Source organism: Microcaecilia unicolor, chromosome 10 (assembly GCF_901765095.1).
Source record: "Microcaecilia unicolor chromosome 10, aMicUni1.1, whole genome shotgun sequence".
Lineage (NCBI taxonomy): Eukaryota > Metazoa > Chordata > Amphibia > Gymnophiona > Siphonopidae > Microcaecilia > Microcaecilia unicolor.
Genome location: NC_044040.1, coordinates 161,320,668 through 161,344,018, shown reverse-complemented (window position 1 = coordinate 161,344,018; position 23,351 = coordinate 161,320,668).

The window sequence follows — 23,351 nt, the reverse complement described above, 5'->3', positions numbered from 1 at the left end:
TACATACCCCCTCCCTTAAGCTTTTACTCCCCAATTCTTCCCCCTTTTCTTCCTTATCCTCGCCGACCCGGGATAGGGCATCCACATTTCCCAAACATCTCCCCGGACGATGCTCCACTGTGTATTGGAAGGGTTGTAGTGCTAAATACCACCGCATTAGCCTCCCATTGTTATTTTTCATTAAATTTAGCCACTTCAGTGGGGCATGGTCCGTTACTAGCTTAAATTGCCTCCCTTCGAGATAGACCGTACACTCTTGTATTGCCCACCTAATAGCTAAACACTCCTTCTCTATGGTGGAGTAATGGTTCTCATGAGGTAGGAGTTTATGGCTTAGATATAGCACGGGATGTTCTGCCCCTTCATGTTCCTGAGACAGCACTGCCCCTAGCCCCCTCCCCGACGCATCCGTTTGTAGGATAAAGGGTTTTTCGAAATCTACGGCCTTCAACACTGGTTCCTGGCACAGGGCCTGCTGCATCTGCTCTAACGCTCGCAACTCCGCCTCCCCCCACCTCAGCTGGTCCGGGCTCTTACCCCTCAACATGTCCGTTAAGGGAGTAGCCATTACAGAAAAGTGCGGGATGAATCTCCTGTAATACCCCACCATACCCAGGAACCTACGCAATTGTTTTTTTCGATTGGGTCGGGGAAAGTCTTGGATGCTTTTAACTTTATTCAGTAAGGGTCGCACCTCCCCCCGGCCTACATTATACCCCAAATACTTCACCCTATACTGGGCAAAGTAACATTTCTTCGGGTTAAGGGTAAGTCCAGCCTCCCTAAACGATTGCAACACTGCCCCTACCTGTTTCAAATGATTGTTCCAGTCCTCACTGTGTACTACCACATCATCCATATAGGCCGCGGCATATGTCTGATGTGGTCTGAGGACTTGGTCCAGCAATCGTTGGCAGCTCGCCGCCGCCGAATTTAGGCCAAAGGGCAGCCTTTTGAATTGGTACAAGCCTATAGGGGTACTAAAAGCTGTCTTTGCTTGGGCTCCGGGGGAAAGGGGAATCTGCCAGTACCCTTTTGTTAAATCTAAAGTGGTAAGATACTGGGCAGACCCCAACCTGTCTACCAACTCTTCAATATAAGGCATAGGATAGGCATCAGCTTGAGAGGATAGCATTAAGCTGACGGAAATCAATACAAAATCTCCACTCCCCTTCAGGTTTTGGCACCAACACCACCGGGCTGGACCAGGGACTATGGGATTCCTCAATTACCCCAAAGTCCAACATTTCCTGCACTTGTTTAATGACTTCCCTCCTTTTCATTGGTGAGAGTCTATAGGGCCTTTGCCTTACTATCTTACCCTGTTCAGTTACAATGTCATGCTCTACTAGGTGGGTACTCCCCGGGCATGCTGTCAAAACATCTTTAAAGCGCTCTAAGAGCCTTCCTATCTCTTTTTGCTGCCCCTGGGGTAACCGGGGGTTAACTCCGGGCTCGCAGGGTTTGAAAATCTCTCTTATTTGAGGCCCTAACTCCTCTCCTTCCTTTTCGTCCCCCCGCGTTTGAAACCCTACCCTCGCTACCCAAGGTTTCATAAGATTAACGTGAAACGTCTGGACCCGACCCCTCTCATTCGCCACCTCATACGTGAGGGGACCGAGTCTCCTCTTCACCACCCAGGGTCCTTTCCATCTAGAGGCGAACCTATGGGGATCTTCCGAGATTAAGATGAGGACCCTATCCCCGGCGGCAAACTCCCTGTTCCGAGTCCCTCTATCGTAATATCCCTTTTGTTGTTCTTGGCTCTGTTCTAGCCGGTCCTGGGCATACTCCTGCATCCTACCCAATCGGCCCCTTAGATCCTGCAAATATTCGCCCACGGACTGCTCGCTGGTTTCCGGAGGTACCCAGTGTTCCTGTACGATATCTAATACAGTGGGGGAAATAAGTATTTGATCCCTTGCTGATTTTGTAAGTTTGCCCACTGACAAAGACATGAGCAGTCCATAATTGAAGGGTAGGTTATTGGTAACAGTGAGAGATAGCACATCACAAATTAAATCCGGAAAATCACATTGTGGAAAGTATATGAATTTATTTGCATTCTGCAGAGGGAAATAAGTATTTAATCCCTCTGGCAAACAAGACCTAATACTTGGTGGCAAAACCCTTGTTGGCAAGCACAGCGGTCAGACGTCTTCTGTAGTTGATGATGAGGTTTGCACACATGTCAGGAGGAATTTTGGTCCACTCCTCTTTGCAGATCATCTCTAAATCATTAAGAGTTCTGGGCTGTCGCTTGGCAACTCGCAGCTTCAGCTCCCTCCATAAGTTTTCAATGGGATTAAGGTCTGGTGACTGGCTAGGCCACTCCATGACCCTAATGTGCTTCTTCCTGAGCCACTCCTTTGTTGCCTTGGCTGTATGTTTTGGGTCATTGTCGTGCTGGAAGACCCAGCCACGACCCATTTTTAAGGCCCTGGCGGAGGGAAGGAGGTTGTCACTCAGAATTGTACGGTACATGGCCCCATCCATTCTCCCATTGATGCGGTGAAGTAGTCCTGTGCCCTTAGCAGAGAAACACCCCCAAAACATAACATTTCCACCTCCATGCTTGACAGTGGGGACGGTGTTCTTTGGGTCATAGGCAGCATTTCTCTTCCTCCAAACACGGCGAGTTGAGTTCATGCCAAAGAGCTCAATTTTTGTCTCATCTGACCACAGCACCTTCTCCCAATCACTCTCGGCATCATCCAGGTGTTCACTGGCAAACTTCAGACGGGCCGTCACATGTGCCTTCCGGAGCAGGGGGACCTTGCGGGCACTGCAGGATTGCAATCCGTTATGTCGTAATGTGTTACCAATGGTTTTCGTGGTGACAGTGGTCCCAGCTGCCTTGAGATCATTGACAAGTTCCCCCCTTGTAGTTGTAGGCTGATTTCTAACCTTCCTCATGATCAAGGATACCCCACGAGGTGAGATTTTGCGTGGAGCCCCAGATCTTTGTCGATTGACAGTCATTTTGTACTTCTTCCATTTTCTTACTATGGCACCAACAGTTGTCTCCTTCTCGCCCAGCGTCTTACTGATGGTTTTGTAGCCCATTCCAGCCTTGTGCAGGTGTATGATCTTGTCCCTGACATCCTTAGACAGCTCCTTGCTCTTGGCCATTTTGTAGAGGTTAGAGTCTGACTGATTCACTGAGTCTGTGGACAGGTGTCTTTCATACAGGTGACCATTGCCGACAGCTGTCTGTCATGCAGGTAACGAGTTGATTTGGAGCATCTACCTGGTCTGTAGGGGCCAGATCTCTTACTGGTTGGTGGGGGATCAAATACTTATTTCCCTCTGCAGAATGCAAATAAATTCATATACTTTCCACAATGTGATTTTCCGGATTTAATTTGTGATGTGCTATCTCTCACTGTTACCAATAACCTACCCTTCAATTATGGGCTGCTCATGTCTTTGTCAGTGGGCAAACTTACAAAATCAGCAAGGGATCAAATACTTATTTCCCCCACTGTATACCCCTGGGTCTTCTGCCAAACATTAACTCATACGGTGAAACTCCTAAGGAGTCTTGCACCTTCTCCCGGTATGCATAGAGCACAAAGGGTAAAAGTTGGTCCCACCCGGTCCTATCCTCCCCCAAGGCTTTTTTTAGCATCCCCTTTAAGGTCCTGTTAAAGCGTTCCACCATCCCGTTGGTTTGGGGATGGTAAGCCGCCGTACGTACATGTTTTATCCCAAAGGCCTCCCATACTTGTCTTAAGGTATGGGACATAAAGTTGGAACCCCGATCTGTCAAAACTTCTTGGGGAAAACCTACCTCACAAAAATGTTTTATGAGTTCCCAGGCAATACCCTTGGCCGAAATGTTCCTTAAGGGTAGGGCCCATGGATACCTGGTGGCCATGTCCATAACTACTAACACATAGAGATACCCTCTCTGTGACCTTGTTACTGGCCCCACAATATCCATGGCTATTCTCCTCACCGGTTGCTCTACCCGGGGCAGCGGCTTTAATGGGGCTTTAGGAGGGAATCTGTCTGATACCTTCTGACATCTGGGGCAGGACTTGCAGTATTTTTCCACCTCCCCATATATGCCCGGCCAATAAAACCTCGCCAATATTTGGGTCAGGGTGGCCTGGGAGCCCTTATGTCCGCTCAGAGGATGGTCGTGGGCCAGCCTTACCACCAGCGGACGAAAAGCTCGGGGTACCACCAGCTGTTTCCCTCCGCCCGAGTGCTCCCAATTTGGCACCCTTCTATATAGGATGTTCCCTTCTATCAGGAACCCCGGAGCTACCTGGCCTTCTCCCTGGCGCGCCCTTTCCCAGGCATACTCTAAGGTAGGGTCCGTGGCCTGCTCCCTATGAAATTGGGGAAACTGCTCCCTCAATTCTTCCGGGGCCACTGGCAGGTAACTCTCCCTCTGTGCCCGCTGAAGAGCCTCCCTTCTACCCTTCTGCTCCTTTTTTTTCACGGCTTTCCTTTTTTTTTCCCGGCCCGGTTCGCCCAATACCTCCCCCTGAAAAGGAAAACCCCCCCCTATTCCCTCTGTTTCTTCGTCTACCTCGCGGTGAGCCTGGGCCCTGGTAGTGACTAACACTTTTCTCTCTCCCATACACTCTATAAATGGAGGCCAATCCCTCCCTAAAATCATCTCATGCGGCAATCTGGGTAGAACGGCCATGGCCAGCTCTAGCTCTCCGGTGGGCCCCTGTAAGTTGACCCGCTGGAGTGCATAACGGGTCCTGGCCCCATGAATACATTGGATAGACACCCCTCCATCATAGGTCTCCCTGCCCGGGGCCCTCCTCTTTCTTATCTGTTGCCACAGCCTCCGGGAGATCATGGATTGGTCGGCCCCAGAGTCTAACATGGCGGTGATGGGTACTCCCTCCACCTTAACTTGAGTTAGGTACCTGGGCCTAACTCCTTTTTCTACCTGAGAGATCCACCCCTCCCGCCACTGGCAATCCTTTTTGAAATGGCCTACCTTACCACACTTAAAACACCCCTTGCTCCCAAAAGGAATAGCCTTTCTACTCGGGCCGGTGTCTAACTCGGTCTTTTTACTCCCTGCGGGGGTCTCCGGCTTAATTAGGGAAACTTTCGGGCCCCCTTTTTCTAACGCCCGAGTCCTGCCTCCCTCCCGCTCTGGCCCCCCCCCACTGCTGGGCTTCCAGGTAACATTCCAAACCCGATGTCACCCCCTCTACCGTCTTACATCCCCTCTTTATTAATTCGGCCCTAATTTCGTCGGGCAGACCCTGGAGGAATTGCTCCACTACTAATTCTTGCAGTACCTCGTGCAGGTTGTGTCGCTCGGGCTCCAACCATTTTTTCACTAAATCCATTAGCTTATTTGCTACCGCTTTAGGGGGGGTCCCCTTTTCCCATTTGGTGGCTCTAAACTTACGTCTGTAAGCTTGTGTACTGAGTCCATATCTGTCCTTGATAGCTTCTTTCAACCTTCCATAGTTGGCCGCCTCTTCCGGAGACAAATCCCTAAAGGCTGCCAAAGCCTCCCCGGATAGAGAAGGCACCAATCTCATGGCCCACTGCTCGTGGCCACCCAGCCGCCCCAGCCACCCTCTCAAATGCTGTCAAAAAATCGTCCACATTATCCTGCTCGGACAACTTCCCCCAGTTAAGTGCATTCATGGAGACATGTCCTACCGCACCGCCTCCTCCGGGCCCGTGTCCATTTGCTCCGGTTTCCCCCTCACGGGGAACATTAGCCCCTCTCTGGAAAAAGTCTTGTAGCATGTTGAGTACTGGTTGCTGCTGATCCCGGGCCGCCATCAGAGAGTCCTCGACTATCTTGGCCGTCAGCTCCTGCTGTTTTTGGAACTGGAGAGTCATCCACCCGAAGATCTCCTTGGGGTCCATCACGGCACTGGCCCTGCCACCTGGGGGAGGGACAAAACAACAGAGAACCACCTCCAAGAGCGATTACCTCACTTAAGTTGGACTCTTTCTCTGATCCCTCTAACACCTCCCCCCCCTCCCCCAGTTAGGCCCGCTTACCGGAACCCAAGATGGGTCTGCGCCTTTCTCAGCGTTGGCCCTCTCGTGGGGCTTCTCGTCCAGTCGGGTCACGGCCTCCTCTAGCGACAGGTCCCGCAGCAAAATCTCACCACTGCCACCACTTGTAAACAATGCTCCTACTGGCTAAGTCCGTGAAGCCTCCTCACCACCAGCACCGAGCTCTCTGTTTTCCTCTTTATGTGTTTCTTCTTCTTTCTTGGGCCTGTTTTTGGGATTTGCAACCCAGCCCCCTTTTCTTCAACAGCTCCTCGGCTGTTTTAAACCCAGTCCAATTACAGCCAGGGTTCTCTCAGCACAGCTCAATAAAGTCAGGCTGTTTCTAACACAGTCCAATTACAGCCAGGCTTCTCTCAGCACAGTTCAATGGAGCTAGGCTGTTTCAAACACAGTCCAAGTACAGCCAGGCTTCTCTCAGCACAGCTCAATAAAGTCAGGCTGTTTCCAACACAGTCCAATTACAGCCAGGCTTCTCTCAGCACAGTTCAATGGAGCTAGGCTGTTTCAAACACAGTCCAAGTACAGCCAGGCTTCTCTCAGCCCAGCTCAATAAAGTCAGGCTGTTTCTAACACAGTCCAATTACAGCCAGGCTTCTCTCAGCACAGTTCAATGGAGCTAGGCTGTTTCAAACACAGTCCAAGTACAGCCAGGCTTCTCTCAGCCCAGCTCAATAAAGTCAGGCTGTTTATAACACAGTCCAATTACAGCCAGGCTTCTCTCAGCACAGTTCAATGGAGCTAGGCTGTTTCAAACACAGTCCAAGTACAGCCAGGCTTCTCTCAGCCCAGCTCAATAAAGTCAGACTGTTTCTAACACAGTCCAATTACAGCCAGGCTTCTCTCAGCACAGTTCAATGGAGCTAGGCTGTTTCAAACACAGTCCAAGTACAGCCAGGCTTCTCTCAGCCCAGCTCAATAAAGTCAGGCTGTTTATAACACAGTCCAAGTACAGCCAGGCTTCTCTCAGCACAGCTCAATAAAGTCAGGCTTTGCGCGGGCTCAAAGCCTTGGGTCCCACCCTCTGGGTCAGTCTCTATTCTCCTGACCTCCTCCCGCATTTGACCCAGGCCTCTCCCCTATACCTCCAGTGCTGGCTGAGCCATAGCCAAGAGCTCCATGGGTTCGTCTAAGACCAGCTCAGCCTCCTCTTGCTCCATCATCTCTGGTTCCTTCTCCCCTTCTCCTTCAGTAGCCCAGTCCATTTTCTCCTCCCCCCCCACCCCTTTTCCAGCTGATTACACTTTTCTTCATTAACTCTGCTAGGCTGCTTTTCCTTCTCCTGCCACTGGTTCCACCACCTCCTCCACCAGGTGGGAGAATCAGCTTTTCCTTTTCCCTGGCGGCCCTCTTCTGGAGCTCCTTGGTTCTGCACCCTACTTCTCCTCCCCCGGAGCTCTCCTGTGGCCTTCTGGGAGTTGTAGTTTCCCATCTTTATGTCCCTTTTGGGCAAAACCTGAGCATCCCTAGGGTCTTCCGTCCTACCCTCCGGCTCTCTTTTCTCCGGTGGGTAGCTGGGGGTCCCTCTTCCTTTCGGCATATTCCTTACAATATCCACAGCTTAACATTCAAATTCTATTACCATCATGCAAAGCCTCAACCTAAAAAAACTGGCTAGTAGGTAGGTTGTCTTTCAATCTATAAACATGACATCTCTGACAAAGAAACCATATTAATAAGGTACTTCAAAAAATAACAGTCTGAAATTGATCATGTTTGTTCTTTATTAAAATACTAGTAAAAAAGGCCCGTTTCTGACACAAATGAAACGGGCGCTAGCAAGGGTTTCCTCGGAGTGTGTATGTGAAAGTGACTATTTGAGAGTCAGAGTGAAAGTGTGAGTGTGTGTGTGTGAGAGAGAGAGTGAGTCTGGGTGTGAGTGTGTTTGTGAGAGAGTGTGTGTGTGAGAATGAGAGTGTGTGCAAGTGTGTATGTGAGACACAGTGTGAGAGAGAGTGTGTGTGTGTGGGCGAGAGAGAGAGAGTGTGTGTGAGACACAGATTCTCTGTGAGAGTGAGTATATGAGACCAAGCGAGTGTGTGAGTGACTGTGTGGCACATAGAGAGTGAATGTGATACAGTGTGAGACAGAGTGTGTGAGAGTGAGAGTCAGAAAGACATTGTATATGAGAGAGAGAGTGTGAGCCCTGCCCTCCCAATCCATGCCCATCTGTCCCCTGCCCCTCCATTCATCCTTTTCCAGCAATTCCCCTCTCTCCCTGAGCCCTGCCCTCCCAATCCATGCCCATCAATGCTCCTCTGTCACCTGCCCCCTCCATTCATCCCTATCCAGCAATTCCCCTCTCTCCCTGAGCCCTGCCCTGCAATCCATATCCATCCATGCCCATCTGTCCCCTCCATTCATCCCTATCCAGCAATTCCCCTCTCTCCCTGAGCCCTGCCCTCCCAATCCATGCCCATCCATGCTCCTCTGTCCCCTGCCGCCTCCATTCAGCCTTTTCCAGCAAGTCCCCTCTCTCCCTTCCATGACCCCCCCTCGCATCCATGCTCCTCTCTCCCATGTCCCAGCCTGGCCCGCCCTCTTCTCCCCCCCCTTCGCATCCATGCCCCCCCCTTCGCATCCATGCTGTCGTTTCTCCCCTGCCCTCCCGATCCCATTGTTCAACTTTACTGCCCACCCTCTTCTCTCCCCCAACATCCCTTTTTTTTTCTTCTTTTTAAATTTACCTCCGTGGCGGTTCCGGCAGCGCAGCGTCAGGGAAGGAGGTGGCGCTTCCGACGTCTAGCCTTCCCTTCGCTGTGTTCCACCTTCTTCTGACGTCATCCTTGATGTCAGAAGAAGGCGGAACACAGCGAAGGGAAGGCTAGAGACGTCGGGAGCGCCGCCTCCTTCCCTGACGCTGCGCTGCCGGAATTGTTTGTTTTTTTTTCCGCCCTCGACGTCATGACGTTTGACGCGAGGGCGGGGCAGAGACGGCTGGGTGGCTTCACACCATGAATCCACGAACCCTACAGCCAGGGAGTGTTTGAGTGGCTTCAGAACGTTGTCTTCAGAACGTTCACGGTGCGTTTTATTATATTAGATGTTCCGATTGAAATTGTGAACTGCTGCAGACCATTTGACATTATTTTTTCTTTTATCTCAGTTGTTTAACCAGTCTAAAAAACAACCTAGCTGTTGTTTTTTTTCCATGCCATATCATAAATACACAATCTATGTATCATTTACATAAAATTATATTATTGCAATATTGATGGTCTTCTAAAAAGGTTTTCTCAAAATTACAGATGTATAAATTTGCAATGTACAGAGCCACTGTAGACCCCATTGAGCTGGTGTAAATGTTCATGCCTAAATTGCTGAAAAATGCAGGTAAATTACAACATTCTATAATTTAGGTAACAGTGCATCCCACCCATGCTCTACCCAGACTCTGCCCATGTGCACTGTTCCTTCTAAGTTGAGCAGAGAGACCTCCATCTGCAGTCCAGTCAGTGGGTGGTGTTGTTTCACTATCACATTCTCAATAGTGAGTCACAGGCAAGCTCTGCAGGACTCCAGGGAACCTGGCTGTCTCTAGCCATTAAAAGCATAATACTGAAACACCACCCCCCACTGGCAGTAGTGCAGTTGAAGGACTCCCGCCCAGCTTAAAGGGAACAGTGCCCATATATATGCCCACCTTCACACTATACACCATTACAATTAGGATCCATGTTATAGAATAGCATCTAGATGGAATATTGGCATTTAAACACGCATATGTGCACATACACATGTAAAAACTGGCATTCTGATTATTTATGTGTGCTCTTGGTACATATATGTTGGCACCTTTTAAAATAGAATTACCCCCTTTAATCCTATCACAAATTAGTAAACATGCCCCTTAGTAAAACATTTCTTGTTTTATTGAAAGACATTTAAAACAGGACTATTTTTACAGGAAAGAAAATGCACTGAGAAGAAAGAGTGGATTTAAGTTGGGGGAAATGAAATTATATTTGGAAACTGCATAAGCTTCATTACAGTGCAGAATTTTCAAAGGCAAACTTCACAAAGTGTTTCCCCTTGAAAATGAGATACAATCCCATAGCAGGCTCATTACCGTCCTCTGCGTGGTTAATTTTTATACAAAGCTGCTCAGCATTTTTCTTAATTTAGGCCTGCAGTTCATTCATTTAGATTTAGATGCCCATTGCTGAAAATCAATGTAAGGTGCCTAAATTTTTTCCCCTCTTGACGTATCTCTCCTCTGTAGCCACCCACGCATTAGCCATTAATCCTCTTTGCTCTTACCACTGTAATGTGATCTGAAATTCACTTGAATTTTATGGCAAAGTCAATTTTTCCTTTGCTTTCACTGGCTCTGTAGTGTTAACTCCTGAATGCTAGGCAACAAATGTATTTAGTCCAAGAAAAAGGCATCACCTTCTTCTTTTTGTATGTTGACCTTTATTTCCATGCATTCATCTGGACTAACACATCTGTTATGCTACCTTTCCTCTGACTAAGCATAGGAAATTGCATCATTTATGCTTCAATCCTTCTCTAGTTCACTTGCATTCTCTGTGCAATAATAAGTTCTTGAGTCATCTGCCATATTCTGCACTAACTTGTGTAGCCTTCCCTACTCCCTAGTCCAGCGCTTTTCAACCATCTCCCAGAGGCACACCTCACCAGTCTGGTTTTCAGACCCATCCCCAAACTTCAACTTCCTTCGCCCACCTTCCCCCTTAGCCTTCAGCTCCCCCTTTTCAACAGTGGCCAATCCAGGTCACAAATACCTGGCAAGATCCCAAAAAAGTACAAAACATTTTATACTGCTTATCCCAGAAATAGTGGATTTTCCCCAAGTCCATTTAATAATGGTCTATGGACTTTTTCTTTAAGAAGCCATCCAAACCTCAGAAGCTTAGCTGAAATTGGGTGGCGGAGCAGTTGGGGGGAAGAGGGGGTGGTGGTTGGGAGGCGAGGATAGGGGAGGGCAGACTTATACGGTCTGTAACAGAGCCGGTGATGGGAGGCGGGGCTGGTGGTTGGGAGGCGGGAAATACTGCTGGGCAGACTTATATGGTCTGTGCCCTGAAAAGGACAGGTACAAATTCAAGGTAAGGTATACACATATGAGTTTGTCACGGGCAGACTGGATGGACCATGCAGGTCTTTTTCTGCCGTCATCTACTATGTTACTATGTTACTATGTAAACCTTTTTTAAACTCCGCTAAGTTAACCGCCTTTACCACATTCTCTGGCAACAAATTCCAGAGTTTAATTACATGTTGAGTGAAGAAAAAGTTTCTCCGTTTTAAATTTACTACATTGTAGCTTCATCACATGCCCCCTAGTCCTAGTATTTTTGGAAAGCATAAACAGACGTTTCACATCTACCCGTTCAACTCCACTCATTATTTTGTAGACCTCTATCATATCTCCCCTTAGCCGCCTTTTCTCCAAGCTGAAGAGCCCTAGCCACTTTAGCCTTTCCTCATAGGGAAGTCGTCCCATCCTCTTTATTATTTTCGTTGCCCTTCTCTGCACCTTTTCTAATTCCACTATATCTTTTTTTAGATACGGCGACCAGAATTGAACACAATATTTGAGGTGCAGTCGCACCATGGTGCCACACAAAGGCATTATAATATTGTCATTTTTGTTTTCCATTCCTTTCCTAATAATACCTAACATTCTATTTGCTTTCTTAGCCGCTGCAGCACACTGAGCAGAAGGGTTCAATGTATCATCAACGACGACACCTAGATCCCTTTCTTGGTCTGTGACTCCTAACGTGGAATCTTGCATGATGTAACTATAATTTGGGTTCCTCTTTCACACATGCATCACTTTGCACTTGCTCACATTAAACATCATCTGCCATTTAGACGCCCAGTCTCCCAGTCTCGTAAGGCCCTCTTATAATTTTTCACAATCCTGTCGCGAGTTAACAACTTTGAATAACTTTGTGTCATCAGCAAATTTAATTACCTCACTAGTTAGTCCCCTCTCTAGGTCATTTATAAATATATTAAAAAGCAGAGGTCCCAGCACAGACCCCTGGGGAACTGCACTAACTACCCTTCTCTATTGAGAATACTGACCATTTAACCCTACTCTCTGTTTTCTATTTTTAACCAGTTTTTAATCCACAATAGAACACTACCTCCTATCCCATGACTCTCCAATGTCCTCTGGAGTCCTTCATGAGGTACTTTGTAAAACGCCTTCTGAAAATCCAGATACACAATATCAACTGGCTCACTTTTATCCACATGTTTGTTCACCCTTCAAAGAAATGTAGTAGATTGGTGAGGCAAGATTTCCCTTCACTAAATCCATGTTGACTTTGTCTCATTAATCCATGCTTTGGAATATGCTATGTAATTTTGTTCTTTATAATAGTCCCTACCGTTTTGCCCGGTACCGACGTCAGACTCACCGGTCTATAATTTCCCGGATCTCCTCTGGAACCTTTGGCCACCCTCCAATCTTCCGGTACCAGGCTCAAATTTAACAATAAATTACATATTACTAACAATAACTCCGCAAGTTCATTTTTCAGTTCTATCAGCACTCTGGGATGAATACCATCCGGTCCAGGAGATTTGCTACTCTTCAGTTTGTAGAACTGTCCCATTACATCATCCAGGTTTACAGAGAATTCATTAAGTTTCTCCAACTCTTCAGCTTGAAATATCATTTCTGGTACCGGTATCCCACCCAAATCTTCCTTGGTGAAGACCGAAGCAAAGAATTCTTTTAATCTCTCTGCTATGGCTTTGTCTACCTTGATCGCCCCTTTTACTCCTTGGTCATCTTGCGGTACAACCGATTCTTTTGCTGGCTTCCTGCTTTTAATATACCTAAAAATTTTTTTACTATATATGTGTTTTTGCCTCCAACACAATCTTTTTTTTAAAGTCCCCTCTTAGCCTTCCTTATCAGCGCTTTGCATTTGACTTGACATTCTTTATGCTGTTTCTTATTATTTTCAGTCAGTTCCTTCTTCCATTTTCTGAAGGATTTTCTTTTAGTACTAATAGCTTCCTTCACCTCACTTTTTAACCACGCCGGCTATCATTTGGTCTTCCATCCTCCTTTTTCAATACACGGAATATATTTGGCCTGGGCTTCCAGGATGGTGTTTTTGAACAGCATCCACGCCTGATGTAAATTTTTGGCCCTCGCAGCCGCTCCTCTAAGTTGTTTTTTTTCACCATTCTTCTCATTTTATCATAGTCTCCTTTTTTAAACACCAACATATTTGATTTCCTATGTATACTTACTTCAAAGCTAATATCAAATCCGATCATATTATGATCACTGTTGTCAAGCGGTCCCAGCACCATTACCTCCCGCACCAGATCATGTGCTCCACTAAGCACTAGGTCTTGAATTTTTCCTTCTCTCGCCGGCTCCAAGGAATTTTACCTCCCTAGTGTGCCCCAATGTTACATTTACCCAGTCAATATCGGGGTAATTGAAATCACCTATTATTATTGTGTTCCCTAGTTTGTTTGTGTCCCTAATTTCTTTTAACATTTCTGCATCCGTCTGTTCATCCTGGCCAGGCAGACAGTAGTACACTCCTATCAGTATCCTTTTCCCCTTTACACATGGAATTTCAATCCAAAGTGATTCCAAGAAGTTGTTTCCTGCAGAATTTCCAATCTACTTGATTCAAGGCTCTTGTTAATATACAATGCTACCCCTCCACCAATTCAATCCACCCTATCACTACGATATAATTTGTACCCCGGTATGATAGTGTCCCACTGGTTATCCTCCTTCCACCAGGTCTCAGAGATGCCTATTATATCTAATTTTTCATTTAGTGCAATATATTCTAACTCTCCCATCTTATTTCTTAGGCTCCTGGCATTTGCATATAGACATTTCAAACTATATTTGCTGTTCCTATTTACATCATGCTCAATACTTGACAGTATTAATTTGCAATATTTTGTCTGTTTTTTAGTTTTATTTAAGGACACCTGCCTGCTTATTTTCGAAGGAGAAGGGCGGCCATCTTCCGACAAATTGGGAGATGAAGGCCGGCCAAATCGGTATAATTGAAAGCCGATTTTGGCCGGCTTCAACTGCTTTCCATCGCAGGGCCGGCCAAAGTTCAAGGGGGTGTGTCGGCAGTGTACTGAAGGCGGGATGGGGGCGTGGTTAAGAGATGGCTGGCCTCGGCCGATAATGGAAAAAAAGAAGGCCGGCCCTGACGAGCATTTGGCCGACTTTAAGGGGTCCCTTTTTGTTCACAACCAAGCATCGAAAAGGTGCCCGAACTGACCAGATGACCACTGGAGGGAATCGGGGATCACCTCCCCTTACTCCCCCAGTGGTCATCAAACCCCTCCCACCCAAAAAAAAAATTAAAAACATTTTTTTGCCAGCCTCTATGCCAGCCTCAAATGTCATACCCAGCTCCATCACAGCACTATACAGGTCCCTGGAGCAGTTTTTAGTGGGTACTGCAGTGCACTTCAGGCAGGCGGACCCAGGCCCATTCCCCCCTACCTGTTACAGTTGTGGTGGTAAATGGGAGCCCTCCAAAACCCACCTGAAACCCACTTTACCCACATCTAAGTGCCCCCGTTACCCTTTAAGGGCTAAGGTAGCATTGTACAGTTGTAGGTAGTGGGTTTTGGGGGGTTCAGCACCCCAGGTAAGGGAGCTATGCACCTGGGATCAATTTGTGAAGTCCACTGCAGTGCCCCCTAGGGTGCCCGGTTGGTGTCCTGGCATGTGAGGGGGACTAGTGCACTACCAATGCTGGCTCCTCCCACAACCAAATGGCTTGGATTTGGCCGGGTTTGAGATGGCCGCCAATAGTTTCCATTATCGGTGAAAACCAATGGCGGCCATCTCTAACGCCGGCCATCTCTAAGGGCAGCCCAAATGTTGAGATTTGGCCGTTCCCGACCATATTATCGAAACAAAAGATGGCCGGCCATCTTGTTTCGATAATACAGTCAGGTATGCCGCTTTACGGGGCCGTCATTACAGATGGCCGCCCCCATTCGATTATGCCCCTCCTGATCTACTATGGTCTTTTTTGCAACCTCACTATCAGGATACCCTATCTTCCCTGTTTTGGTGATATCTTTGAAAGATACCTTATCCCGTCTAAACTAGATCCTGCAGTGCCTGCTAGCGTCTATCTGTTAATGCTGTGGTACAAAGTTTTTAAAACTAAGGGGAAAAGACTATGGAGATTAGTTGGTAAAATTTGCTTTCTTATATTTTTATTTTGCCTATCACTAACCTACAATTCCTCCTTTAAACCCCAATCTTTAAGTTCCCAATGTACAAGCAAAATAGTATTCACTTACCAGAGAAATGTCCTCTTCTTTCAGAACTAATCCTCTGCAGATCTATGGGAGACTGTGTTTCTGCTGTTGCCATTCTGCTATCTTTGGCCATGAGAAATAGAAAGTAGTTGCTATCTGATTTTAACAAGCCAGCAGTGCTGGCAGCCAGAGCCAGCAGAGTGGATCCCTGTTCTGACTCATGGGATCCAAGGTCCTCTCCATGCAGGAGAGAAAAACAGCATTTTAAGGCTTTTATGCTCATGCAGGAATTTTAGCCATTGATTGTTAGTCTATGCAGGAATTTCTGGCACTTCCCCTTCTCCCCCCCCCCCCCCCCCCCCCCACAACAACTATAATCACTCAGGATAAGGATGTTCCGAAAGAAAATAGTGTACTTTTATACCTGATAAGCGTGTGGAGGAAGGATTTTTTCATTTCCTTCATTTTGTATTTTTGTTTCATTGTATTTAATTTTGTTTTTCATATGTATTGTTTTATATTTTTCTTCCATTCCATTTTAGTGCATCCTGCAAAAATGAAGCAAAAACATATGAAAATGTGGAACCCTGATACATATGTAAATCAAAAGCTCTTCAAATAATACATCTAGATCTGGTGCAATCCATACAATCATATGCTGCCTTTCTCAGTATTAGATCCAAAGCAGTTCACAATCTACACAACAAATGGAAATCCAATTTTACAATAAAACACAGTCTTTTATAGACTAGCGCTTAGCGTGGATTCCCATACCCACCTTTGGGCACAAGAACTTCCACCTGCTAAAACCTGGTGTAAATCCTGGTGTACAAACTGTGCACGTAACCTCAGTATTTTAAGCTTTGTGCTACAGTTTTTACTATTATTTCTGGAAGGGGCTTTTCTTATATCTCAGGAATGATTTGTATTCCATTGATAGATACAATTAGAACACTTCGTGACACTCTGAAGGGCATAATCGAACGGAAACGTCTATCTCCATGGGCGTTTATCTCCGAGAACGGGTCCGTGAAGGGGCGGACTGAACCGTATTTTCTAAAAACATGGACGTTTATCTTTTTTTGAGCTGGGCGTTTTTGTTTTTCAGCGATAATGGAAACCGAAAGCGCCCAGCTCAAAAACGAATAACTCCAAGACATTTATTCGTGGGAGGGGCCAGGATTCGTAGTACACTGGTCCCCCTCACATGCCAGGACACCAAACGGGCACCCTAGGGGGCACTTTTACAAAAGAAAAAAAAAGGTAAAACAGCTCCCAGGTGCATAGCACACTTCCCTTGGGTGTTGAGCCCCCCAAATCCCCCTCAAAACCCACTGCCCACAAGTCTACACCATTACTGTAGCCCTAAGGGGTGAAGGGGGGCACCTACATGTGGGTACAGTGGGTTTGGGGGGCGGTTTGGAGGGCTCCCATTTACCAGCACAAGTGTAACAGGTGGGGGGGGTGGGGGGGTGGGCCTGGATCCACCTGCCTGAAGTCCACTGCACCCCCTAATAACTGCTCCAGTGACCTGCATACTGCTGCCAGGGAGGTGGGTATGACATTTGAGGGTGAAAATAAAAAGTTGTGAAACGGCATATTTTGTGGTGGGAGGGGGTTTGTGACCACTGGGGGAGTCAGGGGAGGTCATCCCAGATTCCCTCCAGTGGTCATCTGGTCATTTAGGGCACTTTTTGGGGCCTTATTCATGGAAAAACAGGGTCCAGGAAAAGTGCCCTAAATTCTCGCTAAAAACGCATATTTTTTTTCTATTATCGGCGAAAGGCGCCCATCTCTGATCGGCCGATAACCACGTCCCAGTTCCACCTTCACCATGCCTTCAACACGCCCCCATCAACTTTGTCCGCATCCGCGACGGAGTGCAGTTGAAAACGTCCAAATTTGGCTTTCGATTATACCGCTTTATTCGTTTTTGTGAGATAAACGTTTATCTCCCGATTTGGGTCACAATATAGGCGTTTTTCTATTTCGATTATAAGCAGGTCTGTCACTTCACTATCCAGAGCCTAGGTTATACCACTGTAAGAGAAGTTTTATGTTAACCTTCTCCTATCAGGCAGCTACTTTATTTATTTAGTTAGGGCCTCTTTTACCAAGCTGTGGCAAAAGGGGGCCTGATGATCGGGAGTAGCTTTTACAGATTTAGGTAATCCATTCCACAAATGAGCACCAACATAGGGGAAGGTGGATGCATAAGTGGCTTTATACTTGAGGCCAGAACATGTAGGGTAATGAAGAGCTAAGTACGAATGAGATGATCTGTCAGAGTTCCTAGGTGGTAAGTTGATAAGGTTATCCATATAAGCTGGAGCTTCTCTGTAGAGGATTTTATGCACCAGGGTGCAAACTTTAAAAGTTATCCTTCACTAAGGCAGTTTGCACTTTCTGTGATTCAGAAAACTTGAGTCACCTTTTTGAACCTGGTTTTGCAAAGTATTATTAGTTTCACCATCATTGAACTAAAAGTTAACACCACCTTAGTTAATGAGGAAACTGCAGCATGCAGAGAGGACAAACCTTCCCAAATCTAGTGTAACATTATCCGGTCTTACCACAGGCAATGGAGTCTTCAGAGATTCAAGTAATGATTCATAGAGCAAAGTTTGAGGCAAACTGCCAGAGCATGGCAAAGAATCTGCATAGACCTGTGGCCATTGGGCTGGAGCTACTCCTCCCTGCAAAACTATTCCTTATTCTCCTAATTGCCAAGAGCTCTGCTCCCCAGCTTGAACACTGTCTTCTGATGCTAACTTCTGCAGCCCATGTTTAGCACAAGACAGTGCTGGAGGGGGAGGTGCTTGCCGCTGATTGGGGGTTCAAGCTGACTTTTGGCATCTCCCATAGTCACTACTTCATGCAGCTGTGCAGGAGAGATCAGCACTTTAGCTGCTGAAGAGTAGCTAACTGGGACTCAGAGGGAAAGTCTCTCTGTTTCCCCTCATGCTTCTTCCCCATTCCTCAAAATGGGAGAGTGCAGTGCATGACCTTCCCATTGCTTCTTTCAAGTGGCCATCTTGGATCTTCGCTGAACTCACTTTTCAATAACGATACAGCACACTTCTTGAAAGACACACTTCCTAGTAAAGAGTGTCTGCAATACAACACAAACTTTCTCTTTTACCTCATCGAAAAAATAAAGGCGTTTTTAGCCAGAATTTAGGACACTTTTTCTGGACCCTGTTTTTTCACGAACAGGTCCCAAAAAAGTGCCCTAAATGACCAGATGACCAACGGAGGGAATCAGGGATGACCTCCCCTGACTCCCCCAGTGGTCACTAACCCCCTCCCACCAAAAAAACCCGAACTTTAAACACTTTTTTTTCCAGCCTCTATACCAGCTTCAAATATCATCCCTAGCTCCATGACAGCAGTATGCAGGTCCCCCGAGCAAATTTAGTTTAGTTGGTGCTGCCCGGACACATGCAGAGAGCAAAAATCGGAAGAAAAAGAAACATGCAAGTGCAGTTGGGGACGTCCACATTAAAAAATAGTAAAAGGGAGATTTGAACCAGCCACCTTCTGATTCCCAGGCCAGTGCTCTAAGCACTGCACCACACAAATCAGTTGTTTAGACTTCCTTCCCTTTTCATTAAGTCCCTCTAAGTTTCTGTCAGCCAATCACAGCTCATTTAGCTGACATGATGTCAGCTAAACAGCTGTGATTGGCTGACAGAAACTTGGAGGGACTTAATGGAAAGGGAAGAACATCTAAACAACTGATTCATGTGGTGCACTGGTCTGGAAATCAAAAGGTGGCTGGTTCGAATCTCCCTTTCACTATTTTTTAATTTGGAGGTCCCCAACTGCACTTGCATGTTTTTTTTTTCTTCCGATTTTTGCTCTCTGCATGGGTCTGGGCAGCACCAACTAAACTAAATTTGCTCGGGGGACCTGCATACTGCTGTCATGGAGCTTGGGATGATATTTGAAGCTGGCATAGAGGCATCTCAGGGGGACCAGTACACTACCAATGCTGGCCCCTCTCACGACCAAATGCCTTGGATTTGTTCGTTTTTGAGCTGGGGCGCTTTGGTTTCGATTATCGCTGAAAAACGAAAACGCCTAGCTCAAAAAACACCCAAATGCTATGCATTTGCCAGGCACAAACCGTATTTTCGAAACTAAAGATAAACGTCCATCTTTTTCGAAAATACAATTCGGCCCGCCCCTTCACGGACCCGTTCTCGGAGATGGACGTTTTTACAAATGGGCGTTTGTGTTCGATTATGCCCCTCCAAGGATACCAGAAACTGGAGGATGTTCTTTAATTAAAAGTTTATTAGAGGTTTATTAGAGGTTTGAGTCTCCAAACCTCTAATAAACTTTTAGTTAAAGAACATCCTCCAGTTTCTGGTATCCTTGGTCGCTCTCCCACTTTTTGTGTTCTGTTGTCTTTACCGTGGGGTGTTTGAGTTCTCCGCTTGCCAGCGGATCTTCTCCTGCAGTGTTATATTTGCAGCTATCATGCTAAAGTCCTATGTTAAGCCACAGTAACTACAAATTTAGCTTGGTTTAGTAAAAATGTCCCTTAGAGGGAAATTGTCAACATTATCAACTGTTAAATTGGGTTATTTTACCACAAATTGGGTTCTGACTTAACAGTAACCCACATTGATAATTTATTAGTCCCTTATGCTTTAAATCTGGATTCTCTTTAGATGACATGACAGGTGGCAGCCAAAGCATTCTGTCCAGAAGCTGAATGCAACAAAGCAGAAAGCTGCATTCTCCCAGAGGCGTAGCTAGGTGGGTCGCCAGGGAGCAGTTGCTCCCCCAAATGGACTTCCGATGGCACCAGCGCCAGCCCTCTCTCTGTTCCCCCCACTCCCTCAACCTGGCAACGCTACAGTGCTTCATCCTGCAGAGCTTCTGGATAATTTGCATCATTACTGCTTGCATTTTACTTTGTAGTAAACCAGTTGGCAATGAAATAAAAAAAGAAACCACGTGCACTTGATTTCTTTCTGATATTGATTGAAGTGTTAAGCAGAAGTGTCTGAAATTTGTGAAAGCTGCTCTTATGCAAGCACTTTTCCTGTTAAATATATCTCTGAAAATCAGCACAGCCAGTCATCATCTGCCTCGGTTAGCCCCATCTTGATAAAAGTATGATTACAGCAAAAAGCTGCAGTGATTACAAAGGGTGAGAGCTTTTTTTAACCTGGCAGTTTCCTGCAGCTCTTTTGGGCTTCCAGCTCAACTGGAGCCAGAGGCAGGATCTAGCCACATAAGACTTCATTCCCCTATTTTATATCCTTTTCTGGCTTTTTTTTAGTTCAGGGGTTCTGAAAGTAGTCCTTGGCATACACCAAACCAGTCTGGTTTTCAAGATATCCACAATGAATTTTGCAACTCTATCTCATGCATATGACTGGCAGTGACTGGGTTGAGAGCACCTACTTTAGACCAATCATAGTAATAACAGTGATCAGCCAAGGCCCATGGCCTTGAGCTCCCTCTTCAACACTGCAATCATGGGTGTTAAATCATGTCACTAGATGTCGCCATCACACAATGACTATGATTCCCTATTCCATCATTCCCATGGCTAGCTTACCGGGCAGCTGAAAATCTAAACAAAGACTCACTGCATGACATCATACTACACTGCCATAGAGCCTTTGAAGTAGGATCTAGGCTATGCAGATAATAATGTATATAATTATTTCTCTAATATAGTAGGAGTAAAAGAGACAAAATGCCCGTACAAAGTAGAGTGATAAACCATGAACAGAATCAACAGAAAGGTGAAAGGAGTCAAGAAACAAACAATATGAAATTTAGGATAAAGGGTAAGGGTATTTGATATACTGCCTTTCTGTGGTACAACCAAAGCAGCAAGCATATTATATACAGGAAATTTCTCTGTCCCTAGTGGGTTTACAAGCTAAGTTTTGTACCTGGGGTAATGGAAGGATAAGTGACTTGCCCAGGGTCACAAAATGTGGTGAGAATTGAACAAAGTTCCTCTTGTTTTCAGCCCACTGTGCTGATTATTAAGCTACTCCTCCATCAGTGTGCAGCAATTATTTTATAGTGAAGCATCAACAACTAGCAGTATTGATACTAGAGATGTTGTCATGCCATACGAGGGCAAGGGACATTCAATGGATTACTCTCAGGGAGAAAAAGTCCACCAACAATGAAAAGTTTCCTTTGTTAGAAAACTGCATCAATGAAATGCTGCTGACACTATCTGAATTCGCTCCCCTGTCAATTGCACAATAAATGTATGTTCTACCAACTCCCCTATACAGGAGATCATACCATTGTTATACAAAAAATAATAGAGAGGAAAAAGACCTCAAATATTCAAACAGTGGGAACAAGTAAAATAGCTTAGGGCCTCTTTTACAAAGTTGCGCTACTGATTCTCGGTGTGGCAAATGAGAAGAAGCTCATTTGCTGCTGTTGTAAAAGAAGCCCTTAGTGCCTACGTTTACCAGGCTCCAGTTTTCTCATTAGACTAAAAAAAATCACCTTATATATTTAATTTTATATTGTGCAGTCTGTTTCACATTAATATCTCTAAAATCACTTATGTAAATTTCCACTTTAGTATCAAACATCATATCATGAACTGCGGAGAATGAATAAAAATAGCACTTAGCTTCAAATATATTCCCAATGGGGCTCTCCGTTTCATTTTCATATAAGCTTCATCAGGGGACAAGTGCTGAACATCCCATATTAACCAAAATTGTGTTTTTTCAAATTGTGATGCCAGACTTCTAACATAGTGAACTATGCTTGTGTGACAACAGCAGAGTCTGAACAGGGGGTGCGTACGAAACACACACATCTTGGATAAGGCTATGGGGTTTCTGCTTTTCAACTAGCCCCCCCCCCCCCCCCCCCCCCACTGTGCTACCATAACCAGGTTATTCTCTGTGACTTTGTTCCCATAGACTTCCATGCCACATGAGACCCATCCCCAGGAGAGTAAACACAATGAACTGTCTGTGGACTTACCCTAACTCATGGACCTCCTCTGGGTTAACTTAAACCCAGAGCACTTAGCTCCTCCTCCCTGTTACAGCTTGAACCCTCCTGTCCCAACCACTAGACTGCTTCCTTGTCCCACACACTAAACCTTCCCTTAAGTAGCCTACTGGGGCATTGCCCCCTCCTTGCCAATCTCCAGGCTGGGGCTCCTTGCAATAGAGAATTATCAAACCTGGTTTCCACCTATTACCCACTCCAGGCATGGCTATGAGCTGATAGCAGGGCCGCTGAGGGGGGGGGGGGGGAATATTCCCTGGGCCCTGGTCTCCAAGGGGGGGGGGGGCCTGGTGCCAGAGTCTCTCTCACTCCTGCTCTGGATGGGACCCGAGTGATCGCGTCCTGACAGGAGTAGGAGACAGAAAACGCCAGTGTCGCGCCCGGGCCCCCCTTGGAGGCTGGGTAGGATCCGGCGGAGCATCTCCATCTTTGCTCTTCTGCCCAGCTGAGCAGCTGCTTTATCTCTCAGGCATGTATGTCCGGTTTTGAACCCGAGCATGCTCTGAGAGCAAAAGCAGCCGCAGGAGCAGACAATCAGCAGAAGAGCAGCGCTGGAGGAAGACGTCCTCTGCTGGCGGGGCCTCGGGATCCCTATCAGCCAATTAGGTTTTTCAACTGGTTAGCAATCTGGGGGTGGGGGGGAGTGGCAACGATTGGGGGGGGGGGGGGGTGGCCCTGCCCTGCCCTGCCCTGGGCCCGATTCAGTCTCTCGGTGGCCCTGGCTCATAGGATTAAGTCTTGCCCTGCCCTCTAACCTTAGAGTGCCCTTTCCCAGAGCCTCTCTGTAGCTGTGAAGAACTGCTCTTACCTCTTGTATGTGTCTCTCCTAGCTCATAAACCAAAGCCTTCCTTTTAAATTCCCTCTCCGGCATTCCAGGAAAGCAATGCTAATTAGCCCAGCTGGAAGCCTGATGAGTCATCAGCTTCTTTGTCTCTCCTGAGCACAGCCCTCCTGGCTTCAGAATGCATAGCCTTCTGGGAATTGTAGTCAAAACATTTTTTTAAATGGACCAAGCCTAAAAGTGCCTGGATTTAAACAGAGAACTTTCTCT